Raw genomic sequence first — 5000 nt, forward strand, 5'->3', positions numbered from 1 at the left:
CACACAGACTGAAGAGAAAGAAAATTATCAAGAAAGAGAGAGTGAGCGAGTGAAAGGGTTATAAGTTTACAGTAGGCAACATCACAATAAAAATAAAACCCTTCCGAAATAGTACCCGCTGATGGGACCAAAAAAAAGAAGTCTGATCTCCTTAAAAAAAAAAAAAAATTAGGAGGGAAGAAAAGAAAAATAGAGAAAAAAAAGAAGAAAAAAAAAGAAGAGGAATGAACGTTCGACGTTGACAGTAAAAACAATAATAGCAACAACAGCAACAAGACACAGAAATACTATGCTAGTTCAATTGTTTTATCCCGTGATTTCGTAGGCTCTTTATCAAGAACATCATCCGTATCATAACAATCTTTCACAGATTGAATGTCATGCAGATATATTATTAACTCCACATCCTGAAAACTGATAATAGAACGTTGTCAAAGCTGTGTGTGTGTGAAAATAATAAGCATTACGTTTTGTGAAGTCCATGCTGTGTCGACGAGCACTTAAATTGCAACAGTGGTTTTGTGTACCCTTGGTTAAACATAATTATAGTCTTATCCTTACAGACAGTATCTGCTGTTATGAATATTACAGTCTATTGTGTCCAAACAGAGCCCTAAACTGTAAGAACACTATAAGAACACTATTTGTGACCCTCCACCACGGAATGAGTCGCATGTCACCTTTGCATGATTTTCATATTTTTACATATTCCTAAAGAGGTTTTTTATGCTCTAGCCAGTGGTGAAAACCGTTTTAGAAAAGAGCAAAAACTGTTTGAGTTATAAGCCTGTGACTAAGGTGACCCTCACACTGTTACCAGACACTCCCGGACTTATATTAAGCCTAGCGCAGAACCGTGCGAGGTGACAAGCGACTCATTTCGTGGTGGAGGGTCACATTTGTTCCATGCAAGTTGTATTAATTTTGAAATATTTTCACAGAAGCCAGCTCCAGGGGTAGGTTGTAACAAGAACCGCCAAAGTGTCCATAAATTATGTTCCTTTGAGGTAACAATGTGGCATGAAAATTATTCTTTGGTGGTGGTTTTTTTTTTTGCATCACACAAAGTTTAAAAATCCAAACACAGAGAGACTACCAACGTTCCACAATTCAGAATGGAAAAAAACCAAGAACGGTAGGTAATTGGAACGTTGATTATAGACAAAACAAAACGTTACATTAACCACACGTTGTATGTCAACCCAAAGGTCTTTGACTGAAATAGACAGACAGACAGTTGTTGCAACTGTTGGAGGGTGGCACACTATATAATTGTTTCATACTGACAGGAGATTGTGTACATAAAACCGGATCTACACTCACGCACAAACTGAGGATGTGCTAAGTTTATCTTCTTGATGGATGTGTTTCATGATGTGATGTTTCCAAGGGTGTGATATATGCAATATCAACACTGCATGGTGTACGTAGGAGGAGAGACAAGATCAAGTCCCTGGTGTTTTATCATTATATTAAACCAAAACACCACCTGCTGTATTCACGTGTCATACTGTGGACCCCCCCCCCCCCCTTGTAAAACCCTCCCAACCACCCTCCGTTATAATCCCCTTCCAAGTTGGCAGGGAGCAGAGAAAGAACTTTCTCTACGAAGCTGGGAGTAACTGAAAGTGTTCTTTTCTTCGGCACTTTTTAGAACCTGAAGACGAACATGTTCATGCTTGGGCATTCCCACCAAAGCATCAGGGGGTCGGCCCGCTATTGCGCGGGGCCGCTATTGCGCGGGGCCGCTATTGCGCGAATCTTTAGGGTTAGGGTTAGGGTTAGGGTTAGGGTTAGATTCGCGCAATAGCGGCCCCGCGCAATAGCGGACCCGCGCAATAGCGGCCCAGCCCCAGCATCAGTATGATGACTACTGCGGTCAATTGTACGAAAAATACAATGATTTGTTCGCTAGTTTGATCAGGTTTTTAGTGGTGTTGGAAGATGTCAAAATAGAATGCGCGCAGCCAGTCCACTTTACCTTGACATGTGTCTAACTGATCAAAACAGTTCTGTCTACACACTGTAAAGAGAACAGTATATAGCTTTTCACTCCTCATGATAAATACATGTGTCTTATATCTGTGTCTATTTGTATGTGTCTCTGTGCTTACGTAGTACAAGCACCTGTCTACAGTCTAACATTGTATGAGCTAGGGTTTTTCTTTGCTGCTGGTCACAGAGGAAGGGTGAGGGGGAGGGGGGGGGGTGGTGTCGCTAACTATGAATCCTTTTTCCTTACATTTCTTTTCGTTTTCATACAAGATGAGTAAAAGTGAACTTCAATTGCATCCAAGCAGCAGTGTATGCACTGCATTGAAAAAAAGAATGTTTAATTTTGTTTTTATAGATAAATTAAACTCGCGTGTCACGCAAATATGTCGACCCAAACCGGGAATGGTCATACCCTTGCTCATGTTACTGGAAGCTACTTTACAGCAGAAGGGTGTCTTCAACAGAAACTGGTTTATTTGAAGAGTTCAGATGTTCAACCGCACCAGACATAATAAAATCTGCTGAGACAGGCAATGGTAAGAAAACTACTGACCTGAAGTGACCATAACGCACGTTTCATGCGGTGTCACATTCTCAAAAGTGCGTTTATTTTGTTCTCAAACATATCCACTCCGTCAGATGGGGGAAATGACTATTGCTATAAATAGCTCATTACTGGAGATAGTGAGATCTGAACACCAAAGCAACCTAATATAACTCTAAACCATAATACAAATTCCGTGTCACGCGCGAAACGTGCGTTATAGTAACATTATTTGACAAAATGTGTGTACGTGTAGAGCGATTCAGAGAAAACTACTGGACCGTTCTCCATTAAACTTGACATAGTTCCTGAAAAAAATATCCCTAGACGTTTTTTCTCAGTTTTTTCGATAAATGTTTTTGATGACGTCATATCCGGCTTTTTGTGAAAGTTGAGGCGGCACTGTCACATCCTCATTTTTTGATCAAATTAAATGACATTTTGGTCAAACAATCTTCGACGATTCCCGGACTATGGGATTGCGTTTCAGCTTGGAAGCTTAACAATTAATTGATGAGTTTGTTCATTAAAAATTCTAATTAAAATTAAAATTTTAGTAATTGACCCAAAAATAATTTCATCTTGTTCGTTATCGTTTTCTCATTCCAAAAACATAAGATATGTTATGTTTGGGTCAAAAACAATCTCAGGAGGTTAAAACAAATTTCCCTGAAGCTCTGCCTGGTCATGTTCATTTGTATTTTGTGTGTGTATTTCGGTAAACTGGGAATCGGGATGATGGAGATCGGGTGTGTGTGTGTGTGTGTGTGTGTGTGTGTGTGTGTGTGTGTGTGTGTGTGTGTGTGTGTGTGTGTGTCGGTTGAACGTGATCGAGTCGTTTACTGACACGAAACAGGATGTGACTGAAAAGCATACTGTTTTACACAAACATCCTGCTCGGTCGCCGTCGATCGCAGAATCCTTACTTATAGTAATAGGGGAAGGTTGCCTTATATGGACCCCTTATAGTTTCATAGCTTGTTTTCTTGCAAATAAGTTTCATTTTGTGTTTGGTAGTCCTTCTCTCTTTAGTTAACCTTTAGGCCTAATCAGAGCGGATTAGCTTTGATAGACAGTCAGCCACAATTAGATACAGACACATTCACAACTGGTCCATATTAGGAGCCTGGGGAGGCCTTCACGAATCACTTTAAAACGCCCCCTATACTTCATAATAACATGATACAATTTAGTGTGCAAGTCAGACTTATTAGAATATTATGCTTTAGATTTATCTGTTTCGGCTTGACGAGAAGATTATTTGAAGCACAACAGGAAACGAAAGAAAGTTATCAAAAACAGAAAGAACATAAATGAAATCATCAACTTCCACGAACGGAAGAGTATTTGTTTTTTAAACCTCGGGGGCTCAAAAAGGTTATTTTCAGCAAGCTTCTTATTGAATTAATGAAACCAGCTTTGAGCTATTCTTTTTTAGTATTTGTTCTAGTTGGAGAGCGGAGTGGCGCAGTGGTTAGAGCGCTTGCCTCTCACGCTGGAGGTCGTGGTTCGTCCCCCACTCGGGGACAAATACAAATACCCGATTTTTCCGAGCGCTCTCCAGTCCACCCAGCTGGAAATGGGTACCTGACCCTATTCAGGGCCGAGGAAGGCAAAGGCAGCGAGGGAGAGGAGATGGGCACCGCCCTCATAAAAAGCTGGCCCCCAGAAAAGTGGAGATCTCTAACATCTCTCTCCCCTACGACCAGATGGTTATGGGAATACCTTTACCTTTTACCTAGTTGGTCCATATTAGGGGACATACACATACTTTGAGATGTTGCTACAATGTATTATTATTTGTAGTAGAAACTCGGGGTCAACACTGCAAAAATCTTTAAAAAAAAAATGCAGTCTTAGCTGTCATATACAGCAATTTGTGTGTAATAACAGCTTTGGCTGGGGACAGAAACTAGTCCGTTTTCAGCGTCAAATTTAGAGTGAACACTGCCAAAAGTGTGAAAAAGAGAAAAAGCCTAACGGTTGTGGCCATTGTTTGTGTTTCTGCGACTGTTTTCACATGTACAAGTTATCCAGAGAGAGTAAATACAGCGAATGAAATTGTTTTGAGAGCTCTAGCACCGTTAGTTTGTCAGAACAGGAGGTGGCCCACATAAGGAGCCGGTCCATCTTAGGCTACCTCGCCCTACTGCAGTAAGGATAAAGGAGTGAAGGATACTTCTATCGACCGGAGCTTTGGTGTACGTTCCTGAGGTGTCAAATTACAATGTGAAAGTGTGAAAGATTCTCTGTTGGCAACAATATGCGTCGCTTTGCGAGAGACTAATTAGTGTGCATGCGTATAAAAGGGGCCAGTTTTTTTTCTTCTCCATAATACACGAGTCAAGAGTGAGCATCCTTCGTACCACTGCGGTTCTTTGGAGAGACATAAGGAAAAGTATGTACATATGTATGAATCTGGCTAAGTTGACACACACACACACACACACACACACACACA

At 40.8% G+C, this 5000-nt stretch overlaps 1 protein-coding gene across 3 annotated transcripts in view; it reads left to right on the forward strand.

Moving 5' to 3' along the window:
• LOC138962991 (lipopolysaccharide-binding protein-like) overlaps window positions 1-5000 on the forward strand; it is a 53373-nt gene that overhangs the window by 8123 nt on the left and 40250 nt on the right. The window contains exon 1 of one of the 3 annotated variants that reach the window (XM_070334974.1): window positions 4783-4937. The exons of the other annotated variants lie outside the window; for them this stretch is intronic. The gene's annotated coding sequence lies outside the window, so the exon portion shown is untranslated. Of the gene's footprint in view, window positions 1-4782; window positions 4938-5000 lie in introns of those variants that run through there. 3 annotated transcript variants of the gene reach the window in all.

Source organism: Littorina saxatilis, linkage group LG1 (assembly GCF_037325665.1).
Source record: "Littorina saxatilis isolate snail1 linkage group LG1, US_GU_Lsax_2.0, whole genome shotgun sequence".
In the NCBI taxonomy this organism is placed as follows: domain Eukaryota; kingdom Metazoa; phylum Mollusca; class Gastropoda; order Littorinimorpha; family Littorinidae; genus Littorina; species Littorina saxatilis.